Source organism: Helianthus annuus, chromosome 8, assembly GCF_002127325.2.
Source record: "Helianthus annuus cultivar XRQ/B chromosome 8, HanXRQr2.0-SUNRISE, whole genome shotgun sequence".
Classification (NCBI taxonomy): domain Eukaryota; kingdom Viridiplantae; phylum Streptophyta; class Magnoliopsida; order Asterales; family Asteraceae; genus Helianthus; species Helianthus annuus.
The window spans coordinates 120,076,842-120,098,159 of NC_035440.2; the positions used below are offsets into that span (position 1 = coordinate 120,076,842).

Here is a 21,318-nt window from a genome sequence, read left to right on the forward strand (position 1 = left end):
TAAAATTTTAGTGTCAGCACAACACTTATGTGGCTGAAATCAGTGGCTGTAGCTCTGATACCACCTTCTGTCGTAACCCCGACCTCTGCCCCGGGAGGCGGGCGGCCGCGGCCTACTCAGAGATGGTGGTATCCATGTTTATCATTTATTTGGCAGCGGAAATTTCATCAGAACCGTAGTTAGGAAATATTTTATCAGAGTAAAACACCACATTTTTATAATAATAAATACATTAGGATAAACCCAAGTTTCCATTACAAACATGTTTATTGGGATAAACCCTAATTTATTATAATAAACTTCTTCTTTATTTAGGTAACTTTTATAGCCACTTTTCCAAGCCTCCGGTGCTCTCCAGCTGGCTTCTATTTGGCTTTCACATTTTGTTACCTGAAACGCGTTTAAAAACATTTTATCAGCAAGAAATACTGGCAAGTGAATCCCAATTTAATCAAAACAGGTTTTATTATTTTACAGCATTGAGGGCAATCCAGCAATTACATTTGTTTACATCTAATTTAATTTCCACCCACGATACTATCAATCCTGACTGGTGGTTATGTTACTACTCACAGTGTAGTAACAATCTTGTATACAAAACCCCATCATACCGACGATAATTGTAGAACACAAATACTCAATCACTGTTAAATATAAATTAAAACAATTGAGGTTTTGTAAAAACACTTTCTTAAAAGAGGAATCACTCACATTGCTATTTTAGATATTTCCCTGTGACTTCCTAGTTATAATCTATTAATTTAAACAATGCACACGTGTTTGTATAATAACCCAATTTTTATATTAGTTATACCCTCCCCGAGACAGAACTCCAACGACTGAGTCAGGTAGAGCCTCGACATGCGTTACGGAGCACTAGATCAATCGGGCAGCGTATCTAATATGTAACTAAGGGTTATGATACTTACATCGAGGCAGAGCTTCGCTATTTTAGTGGGTATAATACCCGGGAATTACTATAACTATTCAGAAATTTAGAAATTTAGAGAGATAATCGATTGTGAACGGTTTGGACTGAATGCTTGATCGCCCAATATATAGGGCCTGACAAGGGGTCTCTCGCGCCCTGCGACGGATACAAGAGGGGCTTTCGCGGCACGCGAGCTAGGCTAGCTAGGGCATAGCCTTGGCCAGTCACCGATGTAGGTCGTCCGAGTGTCGTACCACGTGGCACGCTAGGGTTTCGCCACCTATCATTCGCTCGCGCCCCGCGACAGATCAAGAGGGATCTGTCGCGCCCCGCCAAAGCCCCTTAAATTTTGTTTTTATTTAATTTTTATAAAATTAACGGTATTTAGGGTCGTTTTTCGTATACGGGGTGTATTTTAAGGGGTATAAGGATGTTCTAAATATTTTAGGAAGGTTGTTATATCCTCCCCACCTTGTTTTAGAACTCGTGCTCGAGATATAATGGAATAGGTGTGGATACTTCCTCTGCATCTCGGATTTAAGCTCACAGGTGTATTCTGGTCCTCTCTTGGAATCCCATTACACTTTGACTAAAACTAATCTCTTGTGTTTGAGATTCTTGATCTTTCTGTCTTCAATCTGTAAGGGTCTTTCTACAAACTTAAGTTTCTCGTTTACCTCTATATCCTTAAGAGGTACTACTAACGATTCATCGGCTAAACACTTTTTGAGGTTACATACATGAAATACATCATGTATTCCTGCCATTTCTTCTAGCAGTTGTAGCTGGTAAGCTACAGGTCCTATTCTTCTAATAATCTCAAAAGGTCCAACATACCTGGGGCTTAGCTTTCCTCTCTTGATGAACCTTACCACTCCTTTCCAAGGAGAAACTTTTAAGGGTAATTTACACTTTTCGTCCTTTATGTTTGTATCGAATTGCAATCGATAGCCTTTAACTTCAACAATTACAGTCATAGTCCTTTATTTGGAAAATGCATTACATCTTTCGTCCTTTAGCACTAACAAAGTTAAAACTTTCAGTTAAATATGACATGTGCATTGCACATGAGGGCAATTTGGTCATATAACGCATTAAATTAAAATACATGTGTATTAATCAACATATAATTGTTATTGATATGGGACATTTATCATCTTCATAAACAAGAACATAATGTTCATTAATCAACATATATCTATATTTCTAGATCTGCGGATTTCATCTTCAATAATTCAAAAGAACACATCTTCAAATTAATGCACTCTACAAAAGCAAGAAACAACCAATTTAAGATTCTTTTCTTATAAAATACAAAAAAAAACCCAGGTTCTAAATTTGGGTAAAACACTTCCCATAACTAGAACTAGAACGGATTTCAGATCTGCAAAATTCCAAGAACAAGAACGGATTTCAGATTTATGTTTCAAAAAATCAAAAACAAATCTCCAGTTATTATTGTTGCAATAAATAGAGTAGAAACCTAAACGCTCCAACTCACTGGTCAAATAATAATAATAAGCCAAAAGCCCAAACATTATTATATAATTCTCCCACATTCTCCATTTGTTCGAAGGCATATTACCATCATTTTCTTAACCAACTGACTGGTGCTCTTATTTTGAATGGCCATCTACGATGGCTACGACAACCGTGTTGGTGGCGGTGGTTTGTGGTGGGGATTCCATTTCGGAGTTAGAGAAAGAGGAATGAGAGGATGAGGGGTAATCGGAGGTGATGGTGCGTGGAGAAGATGGTGGTGGTGTGGTGTGGTGGAGGATTTGGGTGGCGGAATGGAGGTTAACTAGGCACGGTGGTGGTTGAGGGTGGTTGATCATGGTGATGATTTTTTTGTGTGAAATGAACTGCTGGTATTTTAGATTAGAGATTATTTTTCTGGTGTGTTTGGTTAGGGTTTCAAATTACAGGGATGAAGAAAAGGTTGAGAGATAGAGAGTGTGCGGTTAAGAGAGAGATATTTGGGCTTAAAAAATATATTTTAGTTTTTAGTTTTTGTATTTTTAACACTATTTTATTATAAAGATATTTTAAATAAAAGGGCAAATTGACTAACATACCCTCATGTGTAAGGCATGTGTCATATTTAACTGAAAATTTTAACCTGGTTAGTGCTAAAGGACGAAAGGTGTAATGAGTTTTCCAAACAAAGGACTATGACTGTAATTATTGAAGTTAAAGGTTATCCATTGCAATTCGATACAAACATAAAGGACGAAAAGTGTAATTTACCCAACTTTTAATAATACCTTGTCTCCTACTTGAAACTCCAATGGCTTTCGCCTGTTATCAGCATAACTCTTTTGTCGATCACGTGCTGCTCTTAGTCTATCCTTGACTTGAATAATCTTGTCTGTTGTTTCTTGTACTATCTCGGGTCCAGACAGTTGCTTTTCTCCAATTTCTGCCCAACAGACTGGAGTTCGGCACTTTCGTCCATAGAGTGCTTCAAATGGTGCAGCATTGATACTGGTATGATAGCTGTTATTATAAGAAAATTATATTAATGGTAAATGATCGTCCCAATTTCCTCCGAAATCAATTACACAAGCTCTAAGCATACTTCCAGTGTCTGAATTGTCTTTTCGCTTTGTCCATCCGTTTGAGGATGATAAGCGGTGCTTAGATTCAACTTGGTTCCCATTGCTTTTTGGAAACTTGTCCAAAAATGAGAAGTGAAACGGCTATCTCTATCAGAAACAATAGATAAAGGAATTCCATGTAATGAAACCACTCCATTTACATATAACTTGGCTAATTGTTCCATACTAAAAGTTTCCTTCATCAGTAAGAAATGAGCAGACTTGGTTAATCTATCTACAATCACCCAAATTGTATCATTACCTTTTCGTGTCTTGGGTAATTTGGTAACAAAATCCATTGTTATCAATTCTCATTTCCATATTAGCATTTCAAATTGCTGCAATAAACATGAGGGTTTCTGATGTTCAGCTTTAACCCGTGAACAGGTTAGACACTTGGCAACATAAGCTGCTACATCCTTTTTCATTCATATCCACTAGAAATTCTTTTTTAAATCTTGATACATTTTATGATTTCCAGGATGTATCGTATACTTGGACTTATGGGCTTCTTCTAATATTCGGTGGCTTGTTTAGGTATCTAAATCCTTTTCTTGTGGAATCTCCAAATTCCATCTGTTCCTTGTTCTAGTTCCTTAATCATTCCTTTCAATTTTTCAGTATCATCCTTGATTACTGATTCCTGTACTTCTCTAATCTGTTTTTTTAAATCTATCTGTAGATTTAATTTAAGAGAACGTACTCTTTTTGGCTTTTCATGATACTTTCGACTGAAAGCATCGGCAACTACATTAGCCTTTCCTGCGTGATACTGGATATTACAATCATAATCACTAAGAATTTCCATCCAGCGTCTTTGTCTCATATTTAACTCCTTTTGCCCAAAACATACCTTAAACTCTTATGATCGGTGAAAACGGTAAACTTACTACCATAAAGGTTTTAAGGGCAAAAATTATGGCTCCTAATTCTAGATCATGTGTTGTATAATTCTCTTCATGATTCTTAAGTTGTCTGGAGGCATAAGCTATAACTTTTTGACGTTGCATCAACACACATCCATAACCTAACTTAGAAGCGTCACAATAGACTACAAAGTCTTTAGTTCCTTCTAGTAACGCTAATATGGGTGCGTTGGTTAATCTTTGCTTAAGAATTCTAAAGGCTTCTTCCTAATTTTGGTCCCCATTCAAACTTAACAGATTTGCAGGTCTGTTTTGTTAAGGGAATGGTTATTCTAGAAAAATCTCGGATAAACCATCTATAATAACCGGCCAGTCCTAGAAAACTTCTAACCTCCGTTGGTGATTCAAGGACTTTCCATTTAGTGATCACCTCGATCTTGGTGGGATCCACATGAATTCCTTCATGATTGACTATGTGTCCGAGGAATTGCACTTCTTGTAACCAAAACTCACATTTCGAAAATTTAGCGTAAAACTTTTCTTTTCTCAGTAAACTTAGGAGTGCATGCAGATGCGCTGCATGTTCCTCTTTACTCTTAGAGTAAATGGGAATATCATCTATAAAGGCAATTATGAATTTATCCAGATATGGTTTACATATTCTGTTCATCATGTCCATAAATGCAGCTAGGGCATTGGTTAAACAAAATGGCATGACGGTAAATTCATAATCGCCATACCTTGTTCTAGAAGCGGTTTTAGGAATGTCCTCTTCCTGTACCTTCAATTGATGATATCCTGAGCGTAAGTCGATCTTGGAAAAGAATCGAGCTCCTTGCAGTTGATCAAATAAATCATCCATTCTCGGTAATGGGTACCGATTTTTAATCATGACCTTGTTCAACTCTCGGTAATCAATGCACATACGCATTGACCCATCCTTTTTCTTGACAAACAAGATTGGTGCTCCCCGCCGTGATGAACTTGGCTGTATGAATCCTTTTTCCAAAAGTTCGTCTAACTGTTTCTTTAGTTTTTGCATCTCTGCGGGTGCGAAACGGTAAGGTGCCTTGGCAATCGGTGCTGTTCCTGGTAGCAGGTGAATTCTTAATTCGACTTCCTTGTCCGGCGGTAGTCCAGGTAGTTCTTCTGGGAAAACATCTGAGAATTGAGATACTACGGGAATATCTTTCAATTCCTTTCCTTTAGTGATAATGATTATGGAAATCATATGAACTAGTGATCCTTTTCTCGCATAACTTGCTGTTTTCATCACAGAGATGAATTTCGTGGATCGAGTTAGCTTATCTCCTTTAATTGTGATCTTTTCACCCTTTGGTGAATTTACATGTACTGACTTTTGATCACATAGAATACTGGCTTTATTGGCTATTAACCAATCCATTCCTAACACAATATCAAATCCAGCCAGGTTCATTGGGTAAAGATTAGCAATAAAATTTTGGTTTAAAATTTCTATTCTTGCTTCCTACAAGATTTCAGTGATCTAAATGGATTCTCCATTTGCTGTCTCTACTAGACATTCTTGTTGAAGTTTAGTTAATGATTAATTGAGAAGTTTGAAAAATGAAGTATTAATAAAACTTTGGTTCGCACCAGAGTCAAATAATACTTTACAAAAACATCATTAAATAAAAACGTACTGGTAGTTACGTCCGGAATCATCTTTGCTTCTTCAGCTGTAAGAACAAACGCTCTAGCATTCTTAGTAGTCTTGTTGTTCATGGCTGGAGCTAGTTTCGGACAGTTTGGCTTAATATGCCCCTTTTCTCCACAATTGAAGCATACTCCATTACTGGGTTTCTTCCTACAGTCTTCTTTCTTGTGTCCTGGTATCTTGCAGAAATTGCAGTATGTAGAACATCTCACTGAATGCTTTTTCTTGCAGGCCTTACAGTAAGGTGTAGAGGTAGAACCTATGTTTTTCCCATGGGTGGAGTTACCGTAGAGAAATTCCTGGGTAATCCTTTGAGCTAGGTTCCTCCTTTGGTTTTCTTCTTGTGTAGTACTAGTTCATCAGTCAAGGTATTGGCTAGTTCTACAGCTTCTTCTATGGTTTGTGGTCTAGCTGCCTTGACTACGTGTCTAATCTCACTGATTAATCCCCAGATGTAACGGGAAATTAATACTAGTTCTGGTGATGCTAGGGTAGGCACTATTCTAGCATATTCAAAGAATACGGTAGTGTAACCCTTACATTCTATGGTTTAAGAATTTATTAGCTATTTGTTCTTTTTCATTGGGAGGACAAAATTTCCTTTCAACCATGTTCTTAAACTCAGTCCATTCCATATTATAAACTCGGTCACTTCCCCTAGACTGAATTTCCTTTCAACCACGGTTCTTCTTCTTTTTGGAATAGGCAATTGAAGTAACGGTCCATTGTTTACGCTGTGACTAGGTTTAGTAGGTGGTCGTTTACTTCCACTATTACTTTTATTGTTTTCTGCTTCCTTAACTGTTTTGATAATATATGGCATAGCATCTATAATCCCTTGTGCCACTATGTGTTGGATGGCACTGTTATCTAATTGGTTCCCGTTGTTATCATTATTCGGGTTTTCTTGATTCACTTCGTTGTCTATTTGGATTATAAACATTTACCAAGTATTAATATCACAAAACAATATTTAATGCGAACAATCACACAACAACACATTGATCAAAATCGTCGTGCATTGCGACACTTACTCTATTTTATAGATATCTATATCTATTACAAACGGTAATTGGAATTTAAAATACAATACTAGTATGCATCAGTAGGTATTGGATTATCTAATTTAGTTTACACACACACACACATATATATATATATTATTGATCAGGGTTCATCCAGTATTGCATGTTACGCTCGTCGAATTTCCAAACGAGCCTCTCCCCTATTTGCCTTATCCTTTCACTTTCATCTAATAACTCGTCACCAAAAGTGCGGAGTTCCTGCATGTTTTCGGTGCTCATGGGTGGTGCTGGGGCTGGTATGGGGTCAGGGTACTGGGGCATCGGTTCTTCGTATGGTTATGGGTTCTCTAGAATTTCCTGAATATACTAGTCATTATCCCAGTATGGATCTAGAGGGTCAAGGTTGGGATAGGGTGCTACTGGGTTTTGTATGGGTTCCTCCTGTGGGTACAATTCTCGATAATCCCTAAGGTCGTCATTCCATTGGTCATAATCTGGAGGATGGGGTGCTCGGATTCAAGGGATTTCGTTTGGGTCGAAGGCAGGTTCTGGAAGTTGGTCTCCTGGGTTAGGTTCGATTTCCATGGGTTTAGTTGGGAACAAGGGTAGTGGCTGTGGTGCGATGATTTGTTCTAAGTTTGGGTCTGCGGCTGTGGTAGCTAATATGTGAAAATTGGCCAATCGTCTATTGATTATATCTTGAGTCTGGGCATTCATCTCCCTATTTGCAGCTACTAAAGCCCTCTGTTGTTGTACCTTCCTCATTCTTTTCCTACACTCGTGTGCTCCTCGACTGAACCATTCTCTCTTTTTGGTAGGGATTGGCTCTTCGGATTGCGCCTTAAATATGAAAATCCCCTCTTCTGTCAGCTGAATACCCCGAGGGGGTAGGCCGGGAAGAAGTTCCTTCATCTCTAGGAGAACTAGACAATTGACCATAGGCATCCGATGGTCCTTGATCAATCATACTGTAACTAACAAATTGTCAAATAACACAAAACAATAAAATATGCATGTAATCACGTAGATTATTTCCAAACATAATGGATAAAATTTTAGTGTCAGCAGAAAACTTCAGTGGTTGTAGCTCTGATACCACCTTCTGTCGCAACCCCCGACCCCTGCCCCGGGAGGCGGGCGGTCGCGGCCTACTCAAAGATGGTGGTATCGGTGTTTATCATTTATTTGGCAGCGGAAATTTCATCAGGACCGTAGTTAGGAAATATTTTATCAGACTAAAACACCACATTTTTATAATAATAAATACATTGGGATAAACCTAAGTTTCCATTACAAACATGTTTATAGGGATAAACCCTAATTTATTGAAATAAAACTTCTTTAATTAGGTAACTTTTATAGCCACTTTTCCAAGCCTTTAGTGCTCTCCAGCTGGCTTCTATTTGGCTTTCATATTTTGTTACCTGAAACGCGTTTAAAAACATTTTATCAGCAAGGAATACTGGCGAGTGAATCCCAATTTAATCAAAACAGGTTTTATCATTTTACAGCATTGAGGGCAATCCAGCAACTACATTTGTTTACATCTACTTTAATTACCACCCATGGTACTGTCAATCCTAACTGGTGGTAATGTTACTATTAATAGTGTAGTAACAAATTTTGTATACAAAACCCCAACATACCGACGATAATTTTAGAATACAAATACTCAATCACTATTAAATATAAATTAAAACAATTGAGGTTTTGTAAAAACACTTTGTGAAAAGTGGAATCACTCACATTGCTATTTTAGATATTTCCCTGTGACTTCCTAGTTATAATCTATTAATTTAAACAATGCACACGCGTTAGTATAATAACCCAATTTTTACATTAGTTATACCCTCCCCGAGACAGAACTCCAACGACTGAGTCAGGCAGTGCCTCGACATGCGTTACGGAGCACTAGATCAATCAAGCAGCGTATCTAATAAGTAACCGGGGGTTATGATATTTACATCGAGGCAGAGCTTCGCTATTTTAGTGGGTATAATACCCGGGAATTACTATAACTATTCAGAAATTTAGAGAGAGAATCGATTCCGAACGGTTTGGACTGAATGCTCAATCGTCCAATTTATAGGGCCTGACCAGGGGTCTCTCGCGCCCAGCGATGGAGACAAGAGGGGCTTTCACAGCCCGCGAGCTAAGCTGACCTTGGCCAGTCACTGGTGTAGGTCGTCCGGGTGTCGTGCCACGTGGCACGCTAGGGTTTTGCCACCTATCATTCGCTCGAGCCCCGCGACAGATCAAGAGGGATCTGTCGCGCCCCGCCAGAGCCCCTCAAATTTTGTTTTTATTTAATTTTTAAAAAATTAAAGGTATTATGGGTCGTTTTTCGTATACGGGGTGTATTTTAGGGTATATAGGGATGTACTAAATATTTTGGGAGGGTTGTTATAGCACTCCTAAGGCGATAAATGAAACGGGCTGGGTTTCACCGTTATGATCCGTTTTTTCAGTGTTAAAGAACCAGTTCCGTGCTTTTTATTGGTAAAACAGCCCCGGGCAGCCACTTTGAGGGCCCGTATCTGGCGGCCCGACGGGGAAACTGGCCCGGTTCAGACGACAACCTAACATTGGACTCCTAAGGAGTTAAATGAAACGGCCCAGGTTTCACCTTTATGATCCGCTTTTTCAGTGTTAAAAGAACCGATTTGGTGCACTTTTTTGGTAAAACAGCTCCGGCCAGCCAGTTTGAGGGCCCGTATCTTGCGGCACGACGGGCTGACAGGGAAACTCGCATGGTCCAGACGACAATCTCACATGCCACATGGGACTCCTAAGGCAATAAATGAAACTGGCCGGGTTTCACCGCTATGACCCGATTTTTCGGTGTTAAAGAACTGGTTTCGAGCACTTTTATTAGTAAAACAGCCCCGAGCAGCCACTTTGAGAGCCCGTATCTGGGGTCCCGACGGGCTGACGGGAAAACTGGCCTGGTCCAGACGACAACCTAACATGGGACTTATAAGGCGATAAATGAAACGGGTTGGGTTTCACCGTTATAACCCGTTTTGTCAGTGTTAAAGAACCAAATTTATGCACTTTTTTGGTAAAACATCCCGAGCAGCCACTTTGAGGGTCCGTATCTGGCGGCTCAACGGGCGACAGGGAAACTGGCCCGGTCCAGACGACAACCTCACGTGGGACTCCTAAGGCGATAAATGAAATAGGCCGGATTTCACCGTTATGAGCCGTGTTTTCAGTGTTAAATAATTGGTTTCATGCACTTTTTTCATAAGAACATAATCTTAACGTAAAAAGAAAAAAAACATAACAATACAAAATAACAAGTTAAAGTTCATCTTCAAATTTGATTCTTCATAATTTGCCAAACCGACAGTGTTCAATGTTCTCATCGTATTTGTCCATGTAATGAAGTAGGCGTCTGTAAGGAGATCATCTTTAGAAAGGTTATTATTTGGATTTTCAACATTGTTGAAAATCGAAAAAAACAATGAACATCTGTAGCGGAGTAAACAATCGCATCTCTTAACTTGATCCACGTCACGATTTGTCTCAAGATGGAGACAAAACTCAATGTTTTACAAAATTTGTCGTTCATGCTAGGATACGAACCTAAGTGTACCACTTCGACAAAAGACATAGCAACTGCTATGTCTTCCTCCTCAGGCCACCATGACGATGAGTTAAACATTGTTGTGAAATATGGTGTTAGGTTTGGAACACTTGAAATATGTTGTTCGGTATGAAATATGTAGTTTGGTTGCCTATTTATAGGTGTTAGATAGATATGTTGGTATTTATTATTATTATTTAATTAAATTTGGTTTTTCTTAACACTCGAAATACTAATTAAAATATATATATATATGAATTACATAAACATTAGAAGTCACCCAAATTGTACGATGGAACCAAATAAATATTAAATATTTAACGGAAATATAACAAAGTTATATAAAAATATATTACGTATAGACAAAATCACATTTATCACAGCACCGATTGCGACAAGTACCATTTCAAAGCGACTCTCATCGTCGGTCAATATGTGTGTCACTGTTCTGGATTTGGCCTCTCCAAATTGTAGCAGTATAGTGGGAGTTCGGCAAAAGAATTTTTCTGAAGTTCCTTGCAGAATTTGTAATGCATTACATTTACCACGCCAGGCTTGCATGTAGGATAGATTAACTTGTAAATTTTGTCTAAAATCTTTAATGATATTAGTAGCTCGGTAAACACGCCCGACATCCTTTAATTGTTCTTTACGTAACTTCCCACAACCTTTGACTTTGCCTGACGCAGGCATGGATGTGTCTACGTCTTCGAACATGTATGTTTATGGTTAAAATATTTTACATAAAACACTTCACTAGATTTGCGCATAATGCAGCACTGCCCCAACTAACACCGAACATGCAGTCAAATCTTCTTGAAAGTCCAAAAAATTTAGAGATATCAAGTTGTTCGCATTATCAGGAACACCGTGTACCCTATCAAATAAAAAATTAAAAAATGTGTGCATGAATAATGCACTCTTCATCCGATGCGTCGTTTTCTGAAAACTCCGACTTTATTTCTTCTAAAATGCGCACCGAACTAACCCTTTTGCCCCTCACATGATTTTAAGCCGGGGTAAACCCCAACAAATTTTCACACAACGAAGCTGCCGCAGCGAATGTTATCGCACTGTCAGCCCCATATACAGGCACCCCCTCTATTGGTAGCCCCCACAACACGTTAACATCTTGTAAGGTCACAGTCGTTTCACCAAAAGGGAGGTGAAACGTGTGGGTTTCTGGCCTCAACCGCTCAACCAACGCGTTTATTAACGCGTGGTCTATATACCGGTACCCACTATCCAGGATCCCACTGAATGTTGCTGCACGTATTAATACTTCTACCTGTGGTCCAACAGGATGTTATTTCAGATGCTTCCAAAACGAACGAACGATCTGATCGTTTAATATTTATTGGTTGACGGTAATTTTTAGGATCCTTGAAAACCTCGAATGCACGGTGATCCTTGTGCAAAAACAACAACGTGTCACTAAGAGGACCAGGATTGCATTCGAAACTCATTTTAAACAGATCGAGGTTGTCACAAAATGTATTTGCAAAGTATTGTTTCTTGGTGGGTTTCTTAGAATTTTGAAATGAAGTGTGTATGGGTATATATTCTTCTTCATACGAACTTTTATCTGCATGTATGTACAATTATAGGATATGACTACTCTTTGAATAATCATGCTTACACCTATCTTCTGCTCAAATCTGGCTTCAATTGTAGGCTACTGTGCAATATTTCGAATCCCAACCCTCTAAACAGTATGTAAATCTTACACAAGCAGATTTAATATTATACTGAATTTGATTTCTGATGGTGTAGTCATATCACCAATTTCTTTTCCTTGCATGCATTACAAGAATGCAGGGGTTTTAATGCATGCTAGCATGTGGAAAGAGGGGTTCATGTGATTCTGCTGCATATTGCAGTGTTTTAATGCTGCCACAAATTCAAAATAAAGTCACATGTGAACAGCCTTACTCTTCTGCATTCGAACAACAAATTTATTAATAGTCTGGATAAAACAGCAAACTTCAATTACATATACTCTTCAAATAGCGACCTATCTTTAGATTTACTCATGAAACAGCGACCTTAATAATATTCTGGTTCAATCAGCGATCTTCTTTTACATTTCCGGATGAAACAGCGACCTATCTTTACATACAGGGATCACTTTTCCGGATGAAACAACGACCTTATATTACATTTCCAACTGAAGCAGCGATCTTAATTACTTTTAGATACCAAACAGCGACCTTATGTTAGTTTTTAACATGAAACAGCGACCTTTGTATAAGATTGTAAAGCCAAATAGCGATGTTCACATTATTGCAGCTTTGACAGAATTATGTCAGAATCTTTGCAGAAGGTCGTTGTTTCATACAACGACTTACCCATATTTGAAAACAATTTTGTTGACCACCTATAAGCACTCTTTTGCATGTCAAACCACCTATTTATGCAAAAAAATTCGTTTAAGGATGTATATATATGTGTGTGTATGTAGTATAATAGATATACGTGTATATGGTTCAACCGAACCAAGACACTTGTAACTCATTAACTTTGATAATCACATAAGACATGTATATCTTTGCATGGTTTGATAATTGCTTTTTGTATGGTTTGTGATTTATGATATAGACATATGGTAGATATATTGGTCGATTGTTGTATTGTCGAACTTGTAGTTCGTTGATTTGGATCTTCATGTCTTATGTGCATATGTAGGGTAGACTAAGAAACAACATGTCTTTGTTTGGGGCATTTTTGAACAATTGTTCCCGGTTAATAATAAAAAGGGATACGAGACACACAATGTTCAACTTTTTGAAAATCGCCATTGGTATTAGATATATATGCAGAAATTACCATTGGTATTGGAAATATGCGCAGAAATCATCATTGGTATTTGAAACGGGTGCAGAAGTCGCCATTATCAATGGAATCTTCGGAGAAATGTGTAGAAATCGTCATTATCAATGGAAAACAAGGGAATGGAAAATCGCCATTAGTAATGGAAACTTGTATAAAACCGTCATTCTCAATAGAAATTTCTACAAAACCAATGATTAAAAAGCTTACTGTAGTCTTTGGTATGCAGGAATAAGAAGCGGAATGGAATGGATCATTACGAAGGAATGAAGAAAGTGGTGTTTGGTTGGTCAATGGAATGGAATCACCCATTCCATAAGGCATTCTATTCCCTCAAAATTATACCATCCACTTCCCATGTTTTTTTTTCATTCTATCCCATCTAGCATCATTCATCACCAACTCCACAACCTACCACCTTCGCCAACACCCAGCACCACCACCGACAGCCACCCACCCGCCACCATTGCCACCCATCGCCGCCGCCAACAACCATAGCCGCCAACGCCAGTCGCCGCCGCCACCCACCACCACCGTCGATGCCACCACCACTGCCACCACCGCTGCCACCACCACCGCCACAACCAACCACCGCTGCCGCCGCCACCCACCGCTACCTCTGCTTCCACTCACCCCCGGTCACCACCACCCGCCATTGCCGCCTCCACCGCCACTCGCAGCCGCCGCCATCCACCGCCGTGGCCACCCACCACCGCCGCCGCCACCCACAATCACTACCATCGACCACCACCACTGACCGTTGATTTTATTCTTTCGTTTTTCTTGCCTACCAAACAATACACAATAATAATTCATTCTATTCCCACATGGTAATCAAACAAGATATGGAATAGTAATAATCTATTGCATTCCCTTGTCCATTTTATTACCTCGTCCATTCCATTCATTCGTCCATTCCATTACCCCGTACCAAACAGACTCTACATTCTCTGTCAATGCCTAGTAATTGTGAGAAATCGCCATTTGTAATGGCTATAGCATTAGATGTGAAATTTTTTGGAGGAAGATACTAGTTGTGATTTTTTTTTTTTTTTTTTGAAATCGGTATTATTTCAGCAAAAAAACTCACTCTTGGGGTTAAAAATGTTGCTTATGATTATTGTATTTCAAGGTGAGTTTTATATCAAATTGCTAATGGAATAAGAGTTGTTGATGCTACCAGAAAGTTTGTTATGCGAAGGTAAAGTTTCACATGCCCTTTAGGATCGATTAATACTGGATCATTTAACAGGATGTTTGGATCATTTACATACTTGAGAGTATTTGTACAATTATACCCTACGGTTTTGTCTATTATAGCCAACCGACATGACTTTTTCTAAACGACACTAAACACAACAGTTGACTTTTATTTTGATTTTTTTGTTACAAACTAATTGACTTAAATATCTTGATTATTATCTTCTAACAAAGTTTGATTTTCATTGAAGTCCATTGTTGGATGATCATCTTTTTTTATAGTTGGAATTTGCTTATTGGATAATAATATCATGACAACACTCAAAAAGGCTTGTGATACTACAGGAGGAATTGATCCTTGAACGCATTTACAGCAAAAATAATAGACTCTACATGAACAAACCCGCTTCTTTGAGACAAAAGTTTAGAAGCTTGCTCCTAGGTAAAACATCTTAACTCTTCTCTTGAAGAGTCACTTTAATTAATTTTAGATACGCTCAGCATGGGGTGTAAACGAGCCAAGCCGCTCGTGAGCTACTCGAACTTGGCTTACTAAAAGCTCGAATTAAGTCGAGCTTAAACGAGATCGAGCCCAAGCCCGACCTCGAGCTTCACTTGTCGAGCTTGAGCAGACTCCGAAGCCTAAACGAGTCTTTTATTTTTTTAAATTTGTATATAAAATATATGAAACTTATAAATATATTATAGTTTATATGTATCAAAATTGTGATAAAAAACTAAATAATATATAATATATTATATAAAAAACTATAATAAAAAAATATATAAAAGTTAAGTACAAATGCATATAAAGTAATTAACAAATAGTAAACAAGCTGAGCCCAAGCCGAGCTTGAGCTAGAAAACTACTTACGAATGAGGCAAGCTTGAGCTTTAGAAATATAGCTCGAGCTAAGGCGAGCTCGAGCTCAAACTTGAGCCTAGTTGAGTTCGGGCTCGGCTATCCTCTGGCTCGTTTATACCCCTACATTAAGCAACATTTTTCTATTTGAATTTGACCCTGAAGTTATTGTTAATATCATGGCTTTATATGATCTAAGTTCATGGCATTGTTGCTCCTGTCTCCTACAGTACATATTATTGAGTTGTATTCTTCAGTTCTTTCGTACATAAAGATACTACCACTAGGTTAGTTTAAGTTTGAGTTTCAATTAGTTCAAAGTTACCGGATTTTGAGAATACAACATCCACACCGGCAAACAATGGAACGAATGGTCCGGGTACACAACTCAACAACAGTGACAGTAGCGATCTGATCTAAGTACTTAGTTAAGACTTATTATTTATAATTTATTAGTTGTCTTATTTAATATTGTTTTAAAGTTTAGAATAATCAACTTTTTAATTTATTTGTATACATTTTGATAGTTTGTTTGTTTTCAGTATGGAATACAAAAGAGAAGACTTCACATGAGGATGTTGAAATTATGGTCATAGACTTAATGAAGCACTGGATTAAGGAGGTGTTTGATGTTTAAGGGCCGGCCATAAACTCTGTAAAGGCGTCTCAAGGTTAGCTCAAATTTTAGTATTTAATGATCATTTATTTATATCTAACGGGTCAATTAAAAAATTGTTGAGTATGTAGTATAAGGATGTGTATATATGTTTGTGTTTTAGTATAATATATATACATATATATGGTTCAATCTGACCAAGACACTTGTAACTCATTAACTTTGATAATCACATAAGACGTGACTTTGTGCGAGACGCGTTAATGGATATTCTCAGACGAGCAGGGATCTCGGCGAAGAAAGAGGCACCGGTTAATTTTCTTACAGACCCGTCGGAGGGGAGATCCACCCTACGCCCAGCTGACGTGCTAGTTTTTGGTTGGGAGAGCGGGAAACATGCTTGTGTCGATCTCACAGGTGTATCCCCACTAGCCGGGTTCCGGGAAAATGGATTTGTGGCGGGGCAAACGGTACTGAAAGCAGAGTCAAAGAAGGTGGAAAAGCACGCGAAAGCTTGTGAGGATAATCAACATCCCTTTGTCCCCCTGGCGTTTGACACGTTCGGCTCCTTGGCGCCGGAGGCAGTTCGGTTCTTGTCTAGAGTTCAGCGTGTGGTCCATAGCAACTTTTCGACCCCTCAGGGGCGAGGCTTTGTTTTTAGTAGATTAGGATTTTCTATTCAAAAAGGGATGGCGGCGCAGTTTGTTGTTCGTCTACCTGCTATCCTTATGTAATTTGCCCTGATGATTGGAATGAAATTGCTCTTCTTATAAAAAAAAAAAAATAATAAGACATGTATATCTTTGCATGGTTTGATAAATGCTTTTTGAATGGTTTGTGATTTATGATATGGTAGATATATTGGTCGATTGTTGTATTGTTGAACTTGTAGTTCGTGGATTTGGATCTTCATGTCTTATGTGCATATGTAGGGTAGACTTGGAACAACATGTCTTATGCCCATCTATGATAGAATTTTAATATATAAGATTGCATGTTAATATGTTATATATATGTACACTTGCGTATACATTTTAAGCTTCATTTTATTAATACAACGTTATGTTTTGTTAGGCAACTTCTAGGGTTTCAGTTGCAAGTATGAATTAAAGACGTTGGTTTGGGTTGCAAGTAAGAAAATATCAGTTCATGAAGTCATTAAATATCACTTTCATTTTAATAAGTCTTAGTTTGAAACTTTTGTAATTTTGTGTTACATTGAAATCTTTGTAATTCATATTATTGGGTTATTTTTTATTGGCTTTATTTAATTTTGTTTTTTACGTTTTTAATTTTCATTTTTAGATAATCTGTTTATAATGGGAATTTATTGGGAATATTTAATAAAATTTCCTGAAAATTAAAAAATAAAATAAATTATTTTTTTAGCTTAAACACCAAGAGATGCGGTTCTAGAACCACATCTCTTAAATATATTGAGTTTTGCTTAAATTATCAAAAGATGCGGGTCTAGAACCACATCTGATAGCCATTTTACGCGCATCATTTGATCATTTATGCATTAAACCCGACTGATTCGAGCTTTTAAAGCCGCTCTTGAGTAGCTCACGAGTGGCTTGACACGTTTACACACCTAACCATGTAATACATCGTATTTACCTTGCAGTTCAATCGGTCCCGTCTCGGCCTATAAATGTGAACATAATCTTCACGAACAGAAGTTGCAGGTTCTGTAGTTGTATCTCTGTATCCAAGTGATCAACAACATATTGATGATGAACCGATACGAAACCTGTCATTAAACCGAAAAAATAACAAGATTAAAGCATGAAAATTTAGAAAAAAAAAAAAAAGATAATAGAATCTAGTCTTGAACAAATACTAACTTTGAAAAATAAAGGTTTTCTTTTCTCTAATAATCATCTCCTCAGTTCTGAGCAGATATATAGATTTGTATGTTCTGAAATCAGGCTTATCAACATTTCATTTGAAAACATGAAATGATTTCGAGATTGTTATGAGTTGGTGAATAGATTAGAACTGAAACAAATAAAACAAAGTTAAAAAAAAGAGTTGATGATTGTGAAACAAACAGGCAAATGACCCTGTGAGTGGGCTGAAATGTTAGAAAATTGAAGAAAGGGTTGAAGTGGAGTCAGTCCCACATCGGCTTTATAGTGTGAAGAAAGGGTTGAAGTGGAGTCATTATTTAAAGCAACTGTGCATATTGAATGAGATGACAGTACTCTGTGTCATTCAGCCTTCTCGTGGTTCCTGCAAAGAAAAAAAAAAGATAAAAACTGCTTATTCACGGGTTCGTACAAATCTTATTTCAAATCTTAGTTTGGTTGAAACTAGGGGTGAGCAAAATTCGGGTAGCCCATATAAAACCCGAGACCCGGCCCCACAAAACCCGAAACCTGACCTGTTTTATGTTTTTCGGGCTCCTATCGGTTCCATATTTCATGTAATTTCGGTCTCGGGTCGGTTCTCGCTGACCTGTATTTATGTTTTTCGGGCTCCTATCGGTTCCATATTTCATGTAATTTCGGTCTCGGGTCGGTTGTCGGTCTTGACCCGAGTAAACCCGACATCTTAAAGACAGACCCGAATTGCTTCTTTTGAGTCTCCTTCATGCATACAATCACCCATTTGCTTATAAGGGCTATTCCAATCTCTGTGCAAAGCATCATCTTCATCCTTATCATTGTCTTCCTGCATAATATCATGGTTTTATATGATCTAATTTCATACCATTGTTGCTCCTATCTCCTACAGTACATATTATTGAGTTGTATTCTTCAGTTCTTTCGTGCATAAAGATACTACCACTAGGTTAGTTTAAATTTGAGTTTCAATAAGTTCAAAGTTACCGGATTTTGAGAGTACAACATCCACACCGGCAAATAATGGAACGAATGGTTCGAGTACACAACTCAACAACAGTGACGGTAGCGATCTGATCTAAGTACTTAGTTAACACTAATTCTTTATAGTTTATTAGTTGTCTTATCTGATGTTGTTTTAAAGTTTAGAATAATCAACTTTTTAATTTATTTGTATACATTTAGATAGTTTGTTTGTTTTCAGTTATGAAATACAAAAGAGAAGACTTAACAGGAGGAAATTGAAATTATGGTCATAGACTTAATGGAGCATTCGATTAAGGAGGTGTTTGATGTTTAAGGGCCGGACATAAACTCTGTCTCAAGGTTAGCTCACATTTTACCATTTAATGATTATTTATATCTAACGGGTCAACTAAAAACATGCTGAGTATGAAGTACAAGGATGTATATATATGTGTGTATGTAGTATAATATATATACATAACCATGTAATACATCGTATTTACCTTGCAATTCTATCCGACCCGTCTCGGCCTATAAATGTGAACATAATCTTCACGAACAGAAGTTACAGGTTCTGTAGTGTTATCTCTGCATCCAAGTGATCAACAACATATTGATGATGAACCAATACGAAACCTGTCATTAAACCGAAAAAATAACAAGATTAAAACATGAAAATTTGGAAAAAAAATAAAATAAAAAAGATAATAGAATCTAATCTTGAACAAATACTAATAAACATCTCTTCAGTTCTGAGCAGATATATAGATCTGTATGTTCTGAAATCAGGCTTATCAACATTTCATTTGAAAACAGGAAATGACTTCGAGATTGTTATGAGTTGGTGAATAGATCAGAACTGAAACAAATAAAAGAAACTTAAAATGAGTTGATGATTGTGAAACAAACAGGCAAAGGACCCTGTGACAGGGCTGAAATGTTGAAAATCGAAGAAAGGGTTGAAGTGGAGTCTGTCCCACACCGGCTTTATAGTGTAAAGACAGACGTTCAAACTCATTATTTAAAGCAACTGTGCATATTGAATGAGATGACAGTACTCTGTGTTGTTCAGTCTTCACATGGTGTCCAGGAAAAAGTGTAAAGACCATTCAAGTAACTGCTCATTCACGGGTTCCTGCAAGGAAAAGTCCGCACTCTGAATCAACTAAACAAGTCCACTTATGAATGATCACATGTTATTAACATAAATCTGTTTCTATCTTTGTGTTGATTATTGTGTATATTGATGGTCTCCCCTTGGTGTGTGTGTTGTTTATTATTGTGTATTACAGATCACTTAATCGTCACATGTTTGATATCTAAGTCAATTTGGTGGCAACAGTGGCGGATCTTGCCCGTTGAATGTGCCAGAGCCGAAAGACACGGCCACCAAAAAAAGCCCGGGCAAGCCCGGGCCAAACATAGTATATATAAAAAATTTTGATCGAAATGCGGAAAATTAACACTACGGCCGAAAAACTTGCCCGGGCCGTGACCCTGCCACATCCCTTCTAAGAACCGCCCCTGGGTGGCAAATCTTAGTTTGGTTGAAACTCCACATGTACTGAGATTTTGCAGATCGTGAAAGTTGCAAACGGGTCAAACATATGGAAGAAGACGGTTGTCGCAGTACTCCTAACAACTATGTGGCAGATCTGGAACATGCGGAATGACAAGGAATTTAATGGAACGAACACTTCGATCACCAAAACTGTGGAGGAAACTAAGGCCAACTCGTTTTTGTGGAAAAAAAGTAGATCGAAATTTTCTTTGTTAATCTGGGATAGGTGGTGTGACTTCAATGTAAGAGGTGTGATCGTTTAACTCTACTTGTATGTGGGTTTCAGTTACTTGTTGGCCCGATTTCTATACTAATATGTAGATGTGACCGTTCAAAAAAAGCAAATATAAATGAAAGAAAGAAAACGTTTCAAGTACTAAGGATATAAAAGTTAAGTATTCTTTTAAGGGTTTTATTATTATTATTTTTTTTTTACTATTTAGCATAGTCGGGAAGCAAATTATGTGTAATTCTTCATCACATGTTTGTTATGTAGCGGGTCACATGACCCGAACGGGTTAAAAAATTGCCTAATTTGTTTAATTTAATCACTTTATATGTAAAAAGAAATGACGTTTACATTGTAAATGTAGCATCTGTGATGACATGTTATGCGTTGATTAATAACTTTTTTTAAGAAAAAGTGACATTGTAAATGGTTCATCTGACTTAACCTCTTTCAACACACACTCAGAAAGGAAACCGAAAACGAACATGTTTTGACCCAACCTGTTTTAACGCTAATTAG

General features: G+C 37.7%; 1 long non-coding RNA gene across 6 annotated transcripts; it reads right to left on the reverse strand.

The window, feature by feature from the left end:
* Positions 1–326: 326 nt before the first annotated feature.
* On the reverse strand, positions 327–20,013 carry LOC110873273. Of its 6 annotated transcripts, none has more exons than XR_002555010.2 (6): positions 19,742–20,012; positions 19,513–19,645; positions 18,583–18,872; positions 18,044–18,431; positions 17,817–17,949; positions 327–390 (listed from the first exon to the last, which is right to left on the reverse strand). It is a non-coding gene; the product is annotated as an uncharacterized LOC110873273 (long non-coding RNA). The 6 variants fall into 6 exon arrangements; XR_002555012.2 differs by lacking the exon at positions 327–390 and adding an exon at positions 8,480–8,524; XR_004863890.1 differs by lacking the exon at positions 327–390 and adding an exon at positions 9,031–10,497.
* Between the last annotated feature and the right edge of the window lie 1,305 nt (positions 20,014–21,318).